Raw genomic sequence first — 20,914 nt, forward strand, 5'->3', positions numbered from 1 at the left:
CAAACAAGCTGGAAAATATAAAAATCTGAGGTATACCCATGGGTTTCATCGTCTCAAAAAGCAAGATCTAAGAAGTTATTATCAAGACTCCGCATAGGCCATACTAGATTTTCTCATGGTCATCTAATGACAACTCATCTTTCTGACCCAATGAAATGTAAAGGATGCCAAGTTCCCATGACTGCCCAGCACTTACTCGTTGAATGCCTAAATTGAATTCAGCAGAGGCACATTTATTTTCAAGATCCAACAATGTCAGGAATTCTCGCTGAGGGCAGGGATTTCTCGCTTAACAAAATTATTATGTTAATAAGTAAAGTCAGTTTTTTTTAGTAAAGTCTAGTTTCTCTCTCTCTCTCTCTCTCTCAGGTTAATTCCTGGGAACCAGCCTGTGAAGAGCCGTTTTTTAGGCTCAGAGGTCTGGTTAAACTAATCTTTTATCCTATCCTATCCTACCAACTTTTCCATCCTGTCACTTGGGGATTTTGTAATGACACTCCAGATGGAATTGTTCCTTTGCCCTGTCAGAGCACTGCGTTACTATCTAAAAAGATCTCACATCTCAGACCAGGATGCGGAAGACTTTTTGTTAGCACAGGCCTGATCAAGAAATGTGTCCAAGAATACTATGTATTTCGTTTTGGCTCGTGAAGTGATTAGACATGCTTACTCATCATCTTCAGCTTTTTACTGCCAATAATGTGCACGCAAGAGTACAAGACATTAGGGTCATAAGCCCCTCCTTGGCATTCAAGAAGAACTTATCTGTTCATAGAATTTTGAAAGCTAGTCTTGGCTCCTCCAAACCACGTTTACTTATATGGAAATCCACCTATATGTGTTTGTTATCATTCCTCTCTCTCCTTGCTAGACAGAGGAAGGGTTTGCTACTGCAAGGTTTATTCGTGTTGAATAAAAATAATCTGACAGTAAAGCTGCTTGACTCATTGTATCTGGTCCGTCCAGAGTATGATGGATCCATCTTCTTACCACCCATAGGTATAGAAGAAAACGAAAAGGGTGGAAGGGAAACAGGCCCCATCTCAATCGTTCTCACTTTCTTACCATCATCTCAGACAGCATACAAAACTATCATACTAGGGGCACTGGATGAGCTACACATATTGTTGAGCTGCCACCACCGGACCCAAGGAAAAGTGTCCAAATACCTGTGTGCAACGTCCCTCAGGATAACCTAATTAAGTTCTTCCCTGTTATCCTTTGATAATAGGATATTGCTCTATGTTATCTTCCGTTTTGAGACATTCTAACTTATAAGTTGATCACGATTTAGATTTGAAATAGGTGTTCTGATCTTTTGAACTAGAAATCCCAAAATCTTCTAATAGTGCTTTAGGTTGGAGTTTGGACTATATTATTAGTGAAAACTGCTGGAGTCTCATTCAAACAAGGATTTTTAATTAAACATAATTCCAGTTCATAAAACAAAAAGACTACAAACATGATGTAAAAGGTTAAGGAAACACATGAAAAACTTGTCTTTTTTTTATCTTAAGTCAAATACAAAATATATGACTTTTCAACATTAGGAATGAAAAAGAAATACTATATAGTAGTGTTCTTTGGGCAATTCTATTTTCCAGTCAACTAACTTCAAATTCTTGTGCTGTTCTGGGATCGTAGATGAAAATAAATGTTGCCTAATACCAGCTCTTTACAAAACTAATATAGTAATTTTCCCCAGTAACTTCTAACTCTATATCCCCTTTATCCACCACATACAGTATATAAATACGTACTCAAGACAAAGGAGGACTTAATAACCAATATGGGATTGCAGTTGATGTCATATCTATCAGTTGCTTAACCCTTTGAGATTTCAATGTTATAATTAAAACATAAAAATTCCATCCCTTGAGAATCAGATGATGTCAAATGATGCCATCTGTCAAATATATTTGTCTAAATTTAACCACAAATATTCCCACAATTACTGGGTAGCATTGGATCACATCTGGAGTGTTGGGGAATAGTTTTTTCTACATTTGCTAAGAACAAAGGGCTCTTCTTCAAAAAAGTATTATTAAATTTTCCAAAATAAGGAGTTATTATATATAAAAAAAAAAAAATCCTATATCTTTACATTTTTTGCAGTAACTGAAAATAGCAATAATGCATGTAACATTAGAGAGGATATTTATTGTAATTTTTATAAGTGCAAATAGAATTTATAAATCTCCAATCTTAAAAAAAAAACATTTACCTACAAAAAGTAAAGAAACTTCTGTTCTCAGTAAATAAACATACTCAAGCTGGAATCTGTTTTACATTTTAAAAGATATTAAAAATCCCAATTACAGTACCTAGATTCCATGGGACAATAAAACTAGCAGCATGAAAAGCACATTTACAGCAAGCAATACAAGAAATTATCTCTTAGTTGATAAGCCAGAACATTATATTTTTCCCACTAAATCATTTTGGACCCCACAAAAAATCTCAAAGGGTTGAATGCAAGTGCGATGTATTTAATGTAAATCATCTGTCATATAAAGTTATTTTGTTTTATCAAAATACCATTTCATTAAAATATCTGAGAACCAACTGAGTACCATAAAGCAATGGAAAGAACTAAATGAAAAATAAGAAATCCTTATAAAAGAGACCGCATACATTTTACATGCTGACAAATATGACAAAAGTTTGGTGATATCTATAAAAAATTGACATTATACCAAAATGACAAGATATAAACGAACTATAAATAAAATAAAACTATACAAGTGAAGATGGGAATTCTTCATATCAGATCAGCAACTGGAAAGAGAAAATCATCCAATATAGTGCTCAAGAAAAAATCCAAACACATCATTTAATAAGTCTATTTAGTAAAATACTCAAAATGAAGTATATTTTATACTCAAACTGAAGTAATTTTCTGATATTTGAAGTACAGTAATACTTTAAAGAAAATTTTATATAACTGTGGTGTATTTTAGTTGCATTACCTATATAAAAAAAAAGCACAAATCAAAACCCATTAACAAATCCAGATATTACTGAAAAAAAACCACGACCATTAGAATAACAAAGACAGGTAAATCTTTAAAATTTTACTTACCATTCATAGGCATTTCATCAATCTGCGTTGAATAGTACTGCTCAATGTCTCGAAGAATACGGATATATCATTCTTTACAAAATTGATAGCAACACCTTTACGTCCAAAACGACCATATCTACCAATACGATGGATGTACAACTCACGGTTATTAGGCATTGATCATAGTTTTAAATCACCAACGGACCCTGTGAAAATTAACAGAAATATAGTTAATCACCAAGAATACATTTGAAAATTAACAGAAAATAAAAATACAAAAATTTTTCCTTTGGCTACAAATTCACCGGCATAAAACAAATAGTACTTAGTAATGTTTACCTGCTGAACATCTATACCCCTTGCCCAAATATCTGTTGTTATAAGCACTCGTGACTGGCCAGAACGGAATTCTTTCATAATTGCATCTCTTTCCTTCTGGGGCATATCTCCATGCATAGATGATACTGTAAAGTTGGCCTCTCTCATCTTTTCTGTGAGCCAGTCAACCTGAAATTGCAAGAAATTTTACAATCATCTCTTCACAAAAATATAAGCAAAGTATGACCAATATGGTTCCTATCAGCAACTTCTTCAATCACTGATAAAAAAAAAATATGAAATGAGCTTTGTTTCACCAAAGCCAACTAAAAATATACTGTGCCTTTTACAAGTGCCAAATGTTCTCAATTTTGCAACAAGGGTCAAAATCTTTTTCCAGTGCTGTTAACTGCTCTACTCACTTTTTACCATATGTTTACCTTGCAGACAATCACTACATACACCAGTAGTCATCAATAATCCAGAATAGAACAGAATATAGGATTTAGGCAAAAGACCAAGCTCTAGGACTTATGAGGTCATTCAGGGCTGAAACTGTCAGTTTAAATGGTAGTACAGGAGGAAAACTTAACAGTTGCCAACAATTATTAGGAGAGGGTAGATAGCAAGATGGAAGAAAGAACACGAATGGAGTTACAGTAAAAGGAATGAAAGAACCTAAGTAATGCCTATAGTGCACTTCATGAGGTGCAATGATGACACCACTCCCCCTATGGGGATCAATAATCCACTTCCCATTTTTCTCAATCATTTATTTCAGCCCTTTCAATTTAGTGCATAACATAAACAATAAAAGTGATTTCTGCATTCAGCAGGTATCAATCACAAGCGTTTCATCTTTGGATAGAGCTGACTGTGCAAGGTTAAATAATCATCATCCTGCAAATTTGCTTCATTCAAGTTTGTGATTCGCCAGTGTTCTGTACATAGTTCTGCAATTACAATTGGATCTTAAGTGCATAGAGATTAATTATGCCACAATTTGGCAAACAGCAGTAATACTATATATCTATATCTATATATGTGTGTGTGTGTGTGTGTGTTGTGTGTGTGTGTGTGTGTGTTGTGTGTGTGTGTGTGTGTGTGTGTGTGTGTGGTGTGTGTGTGTCAAATATCTAATATAATATAAAATTTTATATATATTTATAATATATATATTATATAATAATATTATTATTATATATATAATATATATATATATATATCTATATATATATATATATATATAATATATATATATATATAATATATATATATATATATATCATGTGACTTTTGGAGACCTAATTATTACTTATTTGTTTGCAACATCATGTTTATCTTAAATTCTGTTGTTTGCCAACAGTAATTTGTTGTACTGTGGCATAAATAATCCTTTTCATGCAACATACTGTTTTATTACTTTACACTCTTAATTAACTTTTAAACACATTAATAATAGAAAAAAAAAGTGTGAAAAGCAAGAATATTTGGGTAGGCTGGAACAAATTATCCTGATTCCCTTTATTTCTGATGGGATATTTGCTTAATATTTCGAACAAATCGTATTTCAAAGGCCTTCTGGAACGGATTATTGACAACCCAACTTTTTCTTTGGTCATTACATCAGGTGGCTTCAATTTTCTGTGATCATGGCCTTGATTTGGATGGAAACTTATTATCACCAACAATTTTATTTTTATTATTTGGTGGTCATTCACCAAACAATCATGGGGTGTGTGATTTTTCTCTCAGCAATCTTTGGTCCTTAACCTGGAATAAATTATGCAGGGTAAAGTTGTGGGTTTAGTCATGAGTGTCTCTGAAAGAACATTGGTTAGACTTCAACAGAAAGCTCAGCTTGGTTCCTTTCCCTAAAAGGTAAGAGAAGACCTTAGCGCAGGAATGAACATGGTCATGCACTTCATTTACCCCTTCTACCTAATTCTCTCCCTTCTTTAGATTGTGAGCATGTCTGTAACTGGATGTCCTCTCTTTGACAAAATTAACTCTCTTTCATCAGGAGTTATGTACTACTCACTGATGTGCTTACATTATCCATTCCTCTTCTAGATTTAAGGGCCCAGGAAAGAGGGTTGGCCTACAGCAAGTCCCAATTTTTCTCAATAGTCATCATCTATTTCAGCCGTTTTTCTCATTGCAGTATATAAACAAGAAAAGCAAATTCTGCATTAGCAGGTATTATCCAGATTTGTTTTGTCTTTGGATAGTCACTAACTGTGAACAATGAAATCATGAAAATATAGCTTTTTCAGTGTTTGCTTCATACTAGTTCCTGTGTTCTCTACAATTTTGGTGAAATTTTTCTTCTAAATAACCAGTTGTTTATCCACTTAGCACATGAAAGTTCATTCTTGTGTTTGTATTCCTTTACAGCAACAAAAAAGTAAATGTTTAGTTTTCTTTGCTTTGTCTTGAGGAATTTTTTTTTTTGATAATATTTGGCATATCTGGTGCTTAGCTTTTAAATGAAAGTTCAAAACTAAAGTCAAATACTAACATTGCACATGAGATCACAAGGAAAGAGGAACAGTTAGTTGTACAAAAAAATTAACCTCTCCTAGGAAGCTTTCCCAAGGATACAACACAAATCTATTACAATACCTTTAGTTCACAATGAGTAACTGGCCAAAGCCAGGAGTAATGTGGAATGAAGTCCATGATATAGGGTACTGTATTTATGGATGGATGGATTATGAAATTTAGGGACAAGCCCAAGCACTGGGACCTAAATGGTTGGTAATTGCTAATATTGTCAATGAAATATTTATTTACCACAAAGAAATATCTCATGAAAGACCATAAATTAAAACCAAACTTACCTTTCGTTTTGTGTTACAAAAAATGACAGCTTGTGTGATTGTTAAAAGTATCATACAAGTCACAAAGTGTATCAAAACTTCCATTCTTCACGCTCTACTGCCACAAAGGAACTGTTTAATACCTTCAAGTGTCAACTCATCACTGGAAGAATAAAAAACAGAATTAGAAATTAATGAAAAAAAATAAAAACTAGAAATATCAATGGCACCTACAAGGATTTCAGGGAAGCTAACAATTTATAAACTATTACTCTGAATTAACACTAAGTGCACCTCAAAAATTTGAATAATGTGTACCAGTCAGCCCGAGGATAAAATATATGAGGACATAATAATGAAAGTTTAATACAGATATTTACAAATGTATATAAAATTTTGACCAAGGGCAGGCACTGGACCAATGAAGTTATTCAACACTGAAAATGATGTTGAAATAATCTGTTAGGTGAGGGTAGAAAGTAAGTTGAAAGAAACAGAATATGAATGGAGATATAGTAAAAAGAATATGGGTTGCAGCGGGGTGCACTGATTGGCACTAACACCCATAGAGGGTTAACAGAGATAGGGAACAAATCTACAAGGAAAACAGAACAAAAATCACAAAATTTTAAGTAATTTGCTTTTTTCCTAGTTATACTTACCCCGAAACTACTCTCAAAGGAGAATCCTGGATGTCAATCCGGCCGGTGCCAACCAGAAAAAACTGGTTATTCCCTCCAGACCCCAGCAAGATAGTGCCCCAGGGTCGAAGATCATGACCTCTGACCTGCAGTCCCTTTTCACACCTCTAGAACTCCTACCCTCAGATACGCGGGGACGGAAGGGTGGGAGTAAAAACTCCGTACTTCGGGGTAAGTATAGCTATGAAAAATACAAATTACTTAAAAATTTTTATTTGTACGACGCCGTATACTTACCCCGAACTACTCTAGTAGGAGACTTAATCCTTAGGAGGCAGGAGTATCTAGGGAAGGATGAGTCCCATCAAGGTAGAGGTCAGCCGCCTCCTTCAGGAAGTAAGGAGGAGGGGAAGGGGATGGGAGACCCGCTCTGCCAGATTAGGGCAGAGGTTGGGGATCACCCGAAAAGAACTAATCCCGACTGGTGGAAGGGGAGGGAATAAACTCTATGCATAATGCAATGGTTTGTAAGCATATATTATCCCTCCATAGACTCAAGTGATAGCCAAAGATTTTGACGATTACGTCGAAGGCCCAGTAGGAAAAGGGGGAGTGGGGAAGGTAGGATACAGAGGATGGACATGCATCATACACACACACACACATTCATATGACGAATTCTCCTCCCCCTCCCCCCACGCTAGACTAGAACCCTCTGCTGGCCTGCCACCACCGGCCCAATCTCAAAGGCGTAAAGAGACCTCCTCATGCAATCCTTGAGGTAATGGGCTGTAAAGGTGGACTGCCTTCCATACCCCTGCCCAGAGGATCTGGCCAATAGCCAGGTTTCTTGGTGAAAGACAGGGAGGTGCCTATACCTCTGATGTCATGGGGCCTCGTGCCTTGAGGGGGGAAAGCCCTGCTCCCTCGTAGGCCCTCCTGATGGTCTCCCTCAACCAGGAAGATAGTATTCTTCGTGACCATCCTCTTCTCGCACCCAGTAGACGCGCGAGATACTTCCTTACTGCCCTGACTGGGCAAAGGAGCAGGTCCTTGGGGTCCTCTGACTTCGGCAGGACTGGAATGAACTCCACGAACCGCTTGTCTACCACCGACGGGTTCTGGGTCTTGGCTACGAAGGATGGCACAAACCTAAAAAGTTAGATCCCTCCATCCCCTTGAGTGGAACACCTGGTAGGAGAGGCCATGAAGCTCCCCCACCCTCTTGGAGAATACTAAGGGCAAGAGGAAGACTGTCTTGAGTGTGAGCTCTGTCTGTGATAGCTTTGAGCGGCTCGAAGGGGGGTTTTTTCAGCGTATCCTGGACCCTGGCCACGTCCCAGCGAGATACTGCCAGGGACCTGGGGGGGCATGCCTGCTTGAAGCCCCTAATGAGCAGGGAGATATCCTTGGAATTCCCCAGGTCTACCCCTCTTTGATAAAAGACCTGCCTCAAAGCCGCCCTCATCCCTTTGATGCTGCGATGGAGAGTCCCTTGTCCTCCCTCAGATGGACTAAGAATTCCGCAACATGGGGAATCTTGGTCCGTAGGGTGGGGGTCCAAGTTCTGTCCTTTGCACCAGGCCCCGAAGAGCTTCCACTTTGCCTGGTAAATTTCTGCGGAGGACTTCCTAAGGCATCCAACATGTGGGAGGCAACCTTGCCAGAGAAACCCCTCTTGTTCAGGAAGGGCTCGATAGCCTCCACCCGTCCAGGCCCTCGTGAAACCTTTTCAAAGTGGGGCTGCCTTAGAAGACCCGGCCTTTGGGGAAATTCCCAGGGTTCTTGGATGGACATCTCCAGGAGATCCGGGAACCAGTCTCTGTCCGGCCCCCACCTGGGGGCGACGAGGGTCATGACTGTGACTTTGGGGGGTGCGGAGACGATTGAAGACCTGCCTAAGGACTCCGAAGGGGGAAAATGCGTAGAGGTCTAGACTGCCCAGGGATGCTGGAACACGTCTTCCACACCGCTGCTGGGCCCAGCACCAGGGAGCAGAACACTGAGAGCTTGCGGTTCAGGCCTTGTTGCGAACAAGTCCATGGAGGGGGAGCCCCGTCTCCGGATCAACTCCACTATTGCTGGGTGTAGAGATCATTCCGCTCCCAGGACCTGGCCGTGCCTGCGAGCCCGCCCGTCGTGATCACATTCCTCTTTCCTGGAATAAACCTCGCTGAAAGGGAGATCCCGGAGTTCTCTGCCCACTCTAGAACGGTCTCTGGCCAGGGTGCACAGGGGTCGTGATCTCAGACCCTCCTGCTTCTTGATGTAAGCAATGTCAGTGGCATTGTCGCACAGAACTGCCACTCTGTGCTCAGGCTGGTTTCAAAGGCTTGGGAGCTTCTTTGAGGATGGCCAGGAACTCCAGGCTGTTGTTATGAAGCTTGCGCTCCTCTGCCGACCACTCCCCCCCCCCCCCCTCATTTCGACTGTAGGTGGGCTCCCCAGCCGTCCCTCAATGCATCCATGAATAAGAGCATCTCCGGAGGACACCCGCCAGCGGCACCCCCCCCACCAGAGGTTCGTGTCGTCTAACCACCGTGAAGGGCATCCGCCATCGGCTGAGAGGGGGCTACCAGCTCCCATGGGTTCTTCCTGTGCGAGGCCCACCCGTCCTTCAAGTTCCACTGGACGGGCCTCCACTTCAGCCTTCCCTTGGGTACTAGCTTCTCCAAGGAGACGAGGTGGCCTATCAGCCTCTGCCACTCTTGAGCTGGTCGGGGTGTCTGTCTAGGAAGGGGATCACTACATCCTTCAAGTTGGAGATTCATTCCTCCGACGGTAACGCCCTGGCTCTTACTGTATCTAGATCCATTCCCAAGTACACCATCCTGTTGGTGGGCTCCAGGTGCAACTTCTCCCAGTTCAGGACAATACCTAGACGAGCACAGAGGTTTCAGGAGTTCGTCCCTCTGCTCCTTCAAGAGATCCCTTGAGGAGGAAAGGAGTAGCCATCGTCCAGGTACCGCAGGAGACACTTGCCCTTCTTGTGGGCCCAGGCGGACAAAAGGGAGAACACCCTCGTGGATACCTGCGGCGCCCGTGGACAGGCTGAAACAGAGGGTCCTGAACTGGTACGTCGATCCCTCCCACCTTACGCGGAGGAACTTCCTGCTGGAGGGGTGTACAGGGATCTGAAAGTATTGCATCCTTGAGGTCCAGGGACAGTGTGTAGTTCCATTCCCTCAAGGCCTCCACAGAGCGAATGGTCTCCCATCTTGAACTCTGTCTTGAGGACATATTTGTTGAGGATGGACAGGTTGATGGAGGGCTCCCTCTCCAATAGACAGGACCTCCAGTCGAAGAAGTATACAGTTTTTTTTTTTTCTTCTTTTTTTAATGAAGTCTTAAAACACATGGATTCAGGCAGATAGTTAAAAGAAAAAAAAGAGAAGAGAACTTACTCCATGTTACATATGTAGTATATGGAAAAATCAGTAAAAATATTTTTGCTGATGATTTTATCGTGCCATACCATGAAAGCATGTACAGAACAACTCAATATATACTAAATAAAGCAAAAATGGAGGAAAAGGCCTAAAATATAAAAAAAAACAAACAAACAAACAAAGTATACAGGAAAGATAAAACTCATACCGCTTGACCAAGATACGAATAGGGTCTGTCATGAATTTGGATGTCATTTCCAAGATCTCATGGGGAAGTGTAGCCGAGATAAGCACCACCTGTGTAGCAGGTGGCAGATAACGATAGACATCATAAATTTTGCTCCTTAAATCCCTTGTTTAACATCTCATCAGCTTCATCCAAGACTAGCATCTGTTAAAAAATAAAAATCATAATTGAATACTTTAAACACTGACGACTATTAAATCTGATACATTATACTAATACACTTTAAAAATACAGATGTTCAAAGCTAAAATCTTCTACAGGTATTCAAATTCTGGATGCATTATGTTAATTCCTGCCATAATGTTTTGCCAAAAAAAATTTACATTTTTATGATAAAAAAAAAAAAAAAAAAAAAAAAAAAAAAAGTTTTATTTATACTTGCCAAGTAATTGCATAGCTATAAGCTTCCTACCACGGCAGTCTAAAAATTCAAAATTCACAGTACCACGTGTATTGTTTTGTGTAGGTGACACGCACCCCCCCCAACTTACGGGGACCCAGAGGAACAACTTAGCCGACACTTCAATTTCATTATGCCCTGATGTCCCTATGAGGGGAGGAGGGAGAGCTATGATTATGTAATTAACTTGGTAAGCATATATAAAACTATTTTATGATAAAAATATCATTTTTATATAAGTGAATTACCAAGTAACTATGTATAGCCATTTCCATATCGAAAGGAGGTGAGATACATAGACATATTCTACTCCACAACATTGAGAAAAAATGACTTGGAACTAGAAAAGTTGCTAGCATTGAAACAATGCCTGTTTTTCCTTACCTGTTGAGAGAGCTCTGTAGCTGGGTACTGCCTCTGGTTGGAGCTCCTCTTAACATGTGTGTGCATGGCAGTACGTATAGCCATGGGTCACCCTACTTTGCGTGGGAAACTATGAAGTGAGGGAAGTACTACTCCAATGGCTAGCAAAGTTTACAAAGGGTGCCCTTGCCCTGGGCACAGATCAGAATAACCATACAATGCTGTCACCTACACCGCAATTAATATCACAACCCAAACCACTAAAAACGTGTGGGTAATCCCTGTACAAAGTACCCCCCGGCTTCCCTTAGACTCAAAACCTTCCGTCAGGAAGGGGGGATAGTGTAGGGACAGAGAGGCCCCTATCCTTCCTCTCCCAAACCATGCCAGCCATGGAATAAAGGTCCGGCCTAATGTACTACAATTTTCAAAATAGTTTTGACATCCTTAGGTAGCGTGAAGCAAAGACTGAGTTACATCTCCAAAAAGTTGATTGTAATAGCCATGACAACATATGTCTAAAAGCAAGAGAGGTAGCAATGGCCTAACCCTCGAGACTTCATCTTAAAGTCGGTGAGACTTCCTCTTGAATTTGAAAATTTGTTTCAGAGATCAAACTTCTTGTGAAAAAGGAAATGCCATTCTTCGAAAGAGGACAAGAAGGATCCCTCACATAGCACCAGAGGTTGCTAGAAGACCTCTGATCTTCCCCATTCTTTGAAGGTAATACCTAAGGGCTCTACATGGAAAAGAAGTCTCTCTTCTTCCTCTGGTCCAAGGATGTCCATAAGTTTCTAAAGGTGAAAGAGCAGGGCAGGGCTTAGAAGGGTCTTCATTCTTAGTGAGGTACCCAACTGAGAAGGAGCATGCGGCATCCCCTTGCAAAAAGCCAACTCTCTTGTCGATTGCTTGAAGTTCACTCATGCATTTGGCAGTTGCCACCACCACAGGAAAGGAAAAGTCTTCTTGAGAGAGAGAGAGAGAGAGAGAGAGAGAGAGAGAGAGAGAGAGAGAGAGAGAGAGAGAGAGAGAGAGAGAGAGAGAGAGCCATTTAAATACTACGTATGTCAAAATTCCAAGACAAAAACAATAGACTTCTCATTTGGAAGTCTCAAAGGATCAGAAAAGGTCACAAGTCCTGATTGGAGGCAAATCCACTCCTCTATGTTTAAAAACTGAATTGAGCATCAACCTATACCCCTTGATTGTAGAGGTCAACAATTTCCTGAGGATGTCAGGTAGAGCATAAAACAATACTATCTGACTCATAGATGTCTCCCAGAATGACATTATGGAGGTTGCACCTGATTATATATCAGTTTAGTCAAATGTTATTTTATTTTTTATTTTTTGTAATGGTGAAAATCTGGGCATTGTTCAATTTATGGGAAACTTGTTTGATGTTTCAGAAAAATGTCTTGATGTATTTAAGTTGTGTTGTGATGTCATAGAAGACAAGATGGCGGAGGCATGGGGTGGAATGTAAGCATAAACGAGCATACAGAAGAGGAGGAGAAGGGGAGACTATGACCTGATGTTTGGCATGGTATGGAGAGAGCTCTCTGTCTTATAGGAATTAGTGGGTTGTAAGTCATGTTGTGGTGTTATTCAAAGCAAAGTCTTAAGCTGGATTAAACTGGGACCAAGGGATGTGAACAGGTGGGTAGATTGCATGATTGTTGCATATAGGAAAGATTAGGTTATGAAAATATTCAAGCTGGTAGCAGAACGTGGTCGATTAAAGATGGCGGATCAGATAGTGAACAAAGAGAGATAAGATGGAGATGGGATTGTCCGAAATTTAATGGGATACAGGGTGAGTATAAAGGATGGAGAGGACAGTCGAAGATTGGCCTGTGGTGTGTAGAGAAGTGACATATCCGGGGATAGAGATAAGAATGAGCTTAAAAGGGAAAGCCCTAAAAATAACAGAAGGAATAGAGAGAGATGTTGAACTTAAGGGTAAAGATAGGGTTCAAAGATAATACTATACAAACTAGAAGAAGTTTATCTAAAAGATACACTAACGGAGAATGACAGTAAAATGAAAAACTCTTTTAAAATAGGAATTGATCTAGTGAAAAGATGAGATTTTAAAATTAGGTATGAAAAGGCAGAATCAGTGTAACAAAGCAATGGGGAAAAGCATGCTTGGAGAAGTACAGGTTTTCATGTAATGGAACAAGCAAATCTCACAGAAAATTAAAAAAACAAATGTATATCAGCGAATGTGGGTCAATGAAAGCTGGAATATAAGACAGTGTCCCAGATAATGAAAAGAAAAGAATATTGAGGGATTAGGGAATAAAGAGGAATGGGAATGGAGGGAGGTCAGAAGGCAATGCAAATTCTGGGAGAGAGAGGGAAAACCAGAGATAACAGAAAATGGAACTGGAATAGGGGTGGAAGAAATCCAATAAATAAAGAAGGGAAGTAACACTATGTGCAATAGGCAAATTAGAATGGCACTGGGCTAGGGATTGTCCTCAGAATTTTTAAAATAGGAAGAAAACAAAAATAGAACAAGAGGAAAATATGAAGAAAACTGAAACTGGGCCAGAAGTATATAAAGGAGAAGTCAGTAAAATAGAGGAAGACTTAACTTAGATCGCTGTCTCTGTTTGCCCCCACAGAAAGGGTAACTGCTGCAAGGGAGAAATAAACTTGGGAGGGAGAAAAGCCGTAATCTCCCTGGAATGCTTTGATGATTGGGAGAGCAAATCCTGGGTTGACTTCTGCAAATCAGAAGCAATCCCACTAATGACATCCTGAGGTCACAGGAATCCGCGAACCAGCGGAGAGAACAGAAGCTGATTTCTGGACTGATGTGACTCCTTTGGCTGTGAAGGAGCACCATAATTCACGCTTCTTAAGAATGCACATCGCGAAAGTAGAAGTGATTTGCGGGAACTGTCGCTAATGCCTCTGTCTAAACATGAGAGAACTCCTAAGAGGTTCGGAAGAAAAATCGATGGAGAAATTGCTGAAGAAGTGTCCTAAATTTTCTTACGAAGGGAGCCAATAGTCCAGTCCATAAAACTAATAACTTCTAAAGTCTTAAAAAGATTTAGGAGGTGGTCGATCTCAGCTGAAGAAAGCCTGATTTTTGCCACTGTGAAAGCTGATCTCCAAGAAGACTCTAAGTCCTGAGAAGTTCCCTTGGGTGGAGGCAGAAAAAGCCCAAAGAGGGAGACTCCCCAGTGAAATAATAAGAATGTCTTCTCTTATTCAAGCAAGACCCTCGGGGGAAAGAAAAGACTGCTTTCCCTCGTATTCTCTTTACTGCTAGCCAACTTTCAACCTCACCCATAGCTTTCTTAGTTGAAATAGAAAGCACTAACTGAGGGAGATCACGAGAGACTGAAGAAACTTGACTCATCTGAAGAGTTGTAGCTGGAGGGGCAGGAGTAGCTGGCTTGAAAAAGTTTGGATAATTTTTCAAGAAAAACTGCAAAGAGCTCCATAAGCCCATGGCAATTTAGAATCTTCTGTAGCAATCTCTTTTCCTCTTCCTCAGAAGATACATTAGACAAAATGAGTGGGTTTTGGCCGCGCCGACCGAATAGAAAACAAAACGCAAGGAGCTGCAGCAAAATCCACGCCGCCAACAACTCCGGTTCAGGTGAAAAAGGGAGCTCTAGTGCCTGAAAGTCCATGCGCCCAAGTCTCAGGCGCCGATGGGTGCTCATGCATCAGCAAGGGATCCAGAGTCGAAATACGCTCGGAAACAGACATGGGCTAATAGGAACAGTCTCTTTCCAGAAGTTTATCGGAATTATCTGAAGAAAAAGTCTCTGGGCTATCCCAGAACTACAAGGTTTAACCTCCTTTACCTTCTTAAGCGGTACCTGATGGGTACAATTAGTCCAATGTAGACCTTTTCCATGGTCTAGAAAAGTCACTATCGTGCCATCAGCGCCGTTTCTCCGGACTCGAATAATCCGAGCCTGAAGAAAGACGATGAGCACTGTCTAAAGACGCCTTTCCAATGGCTGTTTTTTGCTATCTGGGAAACATCTACAGGTGCGACTGAGGGGCCGACTGCCCGTGGGCAGACCCCAGCAACCTACCTTGGGCCTCCGATATGACTTCTCCTAGGTGCGGGGGAGTATGTCAGGGACCTTTGCCTAGAGGAATCGGTGGGACAGACAGCCAACTCCTCCACCAACACTACTTTTTTCTTTATCAAGAAGCATACGCACTGACTCACCTAGCTGAGCCATAGAGTTTAGCTAACAGCTCAAAACTTACGTTCAAATTTTGCTTCGAGACTGGCAATGGCACTGGGATCAGAGGCATAGGAGTCAGGAACAGGATTAGGTGGAAAAGAGAAGACTGGGTTTGGGGGTCAAAACAGGACCCACAAGTACTTCAGAGGATGATTCCTGGCTAGCTAAAGAACTTTCGTACCTAGCAGTAGCTTTACACTTCCTATCTGTTTCTAACTTGAATGGTGAAGAGATAAAACCCTACCATTGATTTTCATTCTAAGCCTATCACTCATTACAAGTTAATCAATAGTGCAAACTTGACCCCTACATCTAACACAAACAGAATGAGAATCATACTTTGCTAAAGTTAACCTTGTATTGCAGCCTTTGCTGCAAAAACGGACACTCGACTTACTAGTCAGGCATCACTAGAGAAAAATATCAAAATAACCAACTAAAAGCTCTAAACTGGTCAAAGTACTGTTAATTAATTGTCTTTGGTAACCTTTGCTTGATGGATGGAATTAACTTCGTAGCTCTTGCTTGACCCTTCCAGTCTATTTATGTGGTCTCACTAATGATGCATAGAGAGAGAGACCTTACCTTACGACCTTTACATCTTGTTCGGGTTTGCCCGCCCAGTCCCTCAGTGTGAGGCACATCCAATGTCTACCAGAGTTGCTAATGCATCTTCCTGTATATTTTTGCATCTTCCAATCTTGGATGGTCTGGGATGCAGCTTAGATATTTGTCGAGCTTATTCTTAAACACATCTACGCTCACTTCTGATATATTCCTCAGATGAGCTGGCAACGCATTGAATAGATGCTGCATTGTCGATGCTGTTGCATAGTGGATTAATGTCCTGTGTGCTTTCCTTAGTTTTCCTCGTATAGTTTTGGGCACTATTAATCTACCTCTGCTTGCTCTTTCCGATATTTTTAGCTCCCTGATGTTTTCGGCAAGTCCTTCTATCTGTTTCCATGCCTGAATTATCATGCAGCGTTCTCTTCTCCTTTCTAGACTATATAATTTTAAAAATAGTAGTCTTTCCCAGTAGTCAAGATCCTTAACTTCTTCTACTCTAGCTGTAAATGACCTTTGTACACTCTCTATTTGTGCAATATCCTTTTGATAGTGTGGGTACCATATCATATTGCAATATTCAAGTGGACTATGAACATACATTTTATAAAGCATAATCATGTGTTCAGCTTTTCTTGTTTTGAAGTGCCGTAACAACATTCCCATTTTTGCTTTGCATTTTGCCAATAGAATTGCTATTTGATCATTGCATAACATGTTCCTCTTCAACATCACGCCAAGGTCTTTAACTGCTTCCTTATAGTGATTGTCTCATTATTAGGTCCCCTATATGCATATAGCTTTCCTTCTCATCTCCATAATTTATTGATTCAAATTGATCAAATTTATCAGAGTTAAATTCCCATCCTATTTACCTCTGCCCATTCATATACTTTACTAAAGTCTCTTTGTAGCGCGCTTCCTATCTTCATCACAAGTAATTTCTCTACTCATTCTTGTGTCATCAGCGAAACTACTCACTACCAGTCCTTAACATTACTGTCTATGTCTGCAATCATAATAACAACCGAAGAGAGAGAGAGTGTCCCTCCCTATACAGAAATTATATTTATAAGTATATATATTACATGCATAAAAGTTAAGGCTTCATTTTATCAAGGACCAAAAACATTCAGTACTGCTGAGAAGCAACAGGATTATGTAAAACTTTACCTTGATGGAACGTGTTCGCAGAGTTCTTCGTCTAATCATGTCAAATACTCTCCCAGGAGTGCCCGAAACAACATGCTGGCCATAATCTAACTTTCTTATGTCTTCCCCAAGATTTGTGCCTCCAATGCAAGCATGACACTGGACATTCATATAATCTCCCAAAGCTAGCACAACCTGCAAGAAAAGAATGATATTTATCAATCAGAAAAGCAGAGCAAGAAAATCACTGCATCATTATGGACTGAATCCAGAAATTGTGGAAACTGGGTTTTACTTGCTTCTTTATTCATATCCACTTTAGCAACTAATTATGTGCTTTCCTCAGTAAATGAAAGTTTTCTCATTCTGGCAGTTTTTTCCCCTCATATGCATTCCATTACATATAAAAGTCCAACAACCAAATGAAGAATACAGGTCCGACCATCACCAATCTTGCACCCCTGGACCTGCAGAGTGCCAGATTAGTGATTTGCTGGATAACAGAGAGGGTTAGGTTGAAATACACTTAACCCAATAATTAACCACCTCATCCTACCTTGAAAATATACTGTAAATCAATACAAGTTGGTTAACCCTTAAACGCCGACTGACATATTTTACGTTGACATTTTTTGTCTCTTGGGTGCCGACTGGACGTATTTTACGTCGACATACAAAAGTTTTTTTAAAAAAATTCGCGGAAAAATACTTTTAGGCCTACCAGCCGAAAACTCTTGAATCACGCGCCTTGGGGGATGCTGGGAGTTCACGGATCAAGGTGTTGTTTTGTTTACAATTGTTACGCAGGCGCGCAAGCGCGAATTTCTTTCTTGCCGCACTAAAAAGTATCGGTGACACATCTCGGAAATTATTTCGTCACTGACATAATTTTTTGTACCATTTTAAATTAGCCGTTACAAGGAGTATATATATGAAAATGTGCGCATTTTTATGTAGAATACAACAAAAAATACTCATGATTGTAGCTTTTATCAGTTTTGAGATATTTTCATATGAATAACAATAAGTGCCAAAATTTCAACCTTTAGGTCAACTTTGAACTCTACCGAAATGGTCAAAAAACGTAATTGTAAGCTAAAACGCTTATATTTTAGTAATATTCAATCATTTACCTTAATTTTGCAACTAATTGGAGGTCTCTAGCACAATATTTTAATTTATGGTGAATTTATGGAAAAAACTTTTTCCTTACGTCCACGCGGTAACTTCCGAAAAAAATCATACATGCGATTGTGGTAATGTTTGCACCACTTTAAATTAGCTGTTACATAAAGTTTTATATATGAAAATGTGCGCAATTTCATGCACAATACAACTAAAAACAACCCATGGTTGTAGCTTTTACAATTTTGAAATATTTTTACATAAAAAATGATAAGTGACAAATTTTCAACATTCGGTCAACTTTGACTCTACCGAAATGGTCGAAAAACGCAATTGTAAGCTAAACGCTTATATTCTAGTAATATTCAAGCATTTACCTTCATTTTGCAACAAATTGGAAGTCTCTACCACAATATTTCGATTTATGGTGTTTATGAAAAACACAACATTTTCTTTACGTCCGCACGGTAACTCTTCCAAAAAAATCATACGTGCGATTGTGGTAATGTTTGCACCATTTTAAATTAGCCGTTACATAAAGTTTTATATATGAAAATGTGCGCAATTTCATGTAGAATACAACAAAAAATAATTGAAGGTTGTAGCTTTTCTCATTTTTGAAAATATTTGCATATAAAATCACGATAAATAGAAAAAAAACCACGTTCGGTCAACTTTGACTACCGAAATGGTCGAAAAACACAATTGTAAGCTAAAACTCTTACAGTCTAGTAATATTCAGTCATTATCTTCATCCTGAACAAATTCGAAGTCTCTAGCAAAATATTTAGATTTATGGTGAATTTAAACAAAAAACTTTCCTTCCCTCCGCGCGCGGATTCTCCGCCACAAATCTCCGAAATGCGTACGTCCCATTCTCAGAATATTTGTTCCGTTTCATATTAGGCATTTCATAGAGTTTTATATATGAAAATGTGCGCAATTTCATGTAGAATAAAACGAAAAATATTTGAAGGTTGTAGCTTTTCTTATTTCCGAAATAATTGCATATAAAAAATATATATATAAAAAAATTTGACATTCGGTCAACTTTAACTCGTCAGATATGGTCGAAAACTGCATTTGTAAGCTAATATTCTTACAGTATAGTAATATTCAATCATTTGTCTTCATTTTGAAAGAAATTGGAAGTCTCTAGGACAATATTTAGATTTATGGTGAATTTTTGAAAAAAATATTTGTTTACGTCCGCGCGTTACAAATTCATGCATTATTTTGTGATAATATTTTCTGTGTTGCTTTTTATCGTTTTTACTATGTGTTATATACCAAAATGATTGCAATTTAGTGTACATTACAACGACAAAAAAAGTAACTTGTTACCTTTAACCGTTTTGCGCACAGCGCGATTTGAATACAATTGATATATGAAATTTCGTTTTTGCGCTATCATATATCGCCTTATTTACATATGATAATGATATTTTTTCATTTCTGATGGTTGCATACTAAACTTCAGCCAATGACAAAAAATGAGCCAAAAATGAACTCTTAATCTTGAAAACTAAGCGCGCTGTGATTTTTTAAATAAATATTTTTCCGCTTCCGCGCTCACTCTGAAACACCTCCGGCACACGGGAGACATTTTTTTTTTTTTACCGCTTCGGCGTTTAAGGGTTAACAAGGAAAAAAGAACATCAAACAAGAAAAATTGTAATGAAGCACAGGCACAATAAATGGTACAACTAATTCTGTTTTGCCGTACACAAGAAAGTTCATCGCTGCCACTTCAAAAGTGAATAACTATATTTGCAACTAAGCACATTTAAGGTGGATGGGCTTGTAGGATTCACATCATCTCAGAAATTCTTTTTTTATATTCTATACTATTCTCACTTTTATTTTCAGTTTTTTCAAACTTTTTAAAATTTGTAACAACAAAGGTAAATACAATCATTTGTAGGGTACATAGTACACATACACACTCATTTGCTGGCCTCGGTGAACCTCCTGCCGCTTGTTTTGGTTTGTTTTGTTACGCTTATAAATTTTTTTAATATTCCATACCATTCTCATTATATTTATTGCATTTTTTCACTTTATATATTTACAACCAAATGATAAATGCAAGCATGTTTGATATGTACATCTGTGAACTTGCTACTGCTTTTTTCAGTTTGTTTTGTTATGGTTATAATTATTTTTATTTATATGTTGTTATTCTCATTTATATTTTGAGGGTATTATCATTTTTCTTATTACAACCCAACAGTAAACACAATTGTGTGTGTAGGGTACAAACATATGCACAAACTCATCCGCTAGAGTTGGTGAACTCGCTACAGCTTGCATTGTTTTGTGTTGTTTTTATGCCTATGATTTTTAAAATTTATATTTTTGCTATTCTCATATTTTTTTTTTATATTTTCTCAACTTTTATTTTTACACAACCCAAAAGATAAGTGCAATTATGTGCATAGGTAAGCAAATTTGCACACATTAATTCAATGGTGTCTGTAAACATCTGATGCAGTGTTTTGTTTCGTATTGTTACACTCATGATTTTCTTATTTATATTTTATGGTGTTCTCATTTATATTTTTACCGCACCCAGGAAATCAGATATTACACTAGCT

General features: G+C 38.9%; 1 pseudogene; it reads right to left on the reverse strand.

The window, feature by feature from the left end:
• Positions 1-3,298: 3,298 nt before the first annotated feature.
• The window catches only part of LOC135208578 (eukaryotic initiation factor 4A-III-like), a 40,536-nt pseudogene continuing 22,920 nt past the window's right edge, over positions 3,299-20,914 (reverse strand).

Source organism: Macrobrachium nipponense, chromosome 11, assembly GCF_015104395.2.
Source record: "Macrobrachium nipponense isolate FS-2020 chromosome 11, ASM1510439v2, whole genome shotgun sequence".
Classification (NCBI taxonomy): Eukaryota; Metazoa; Arthropoda; class Malacostraca; order Decapoda; family Palaemonidae; genus Macrobrachium; species Macrobrachium nipponense.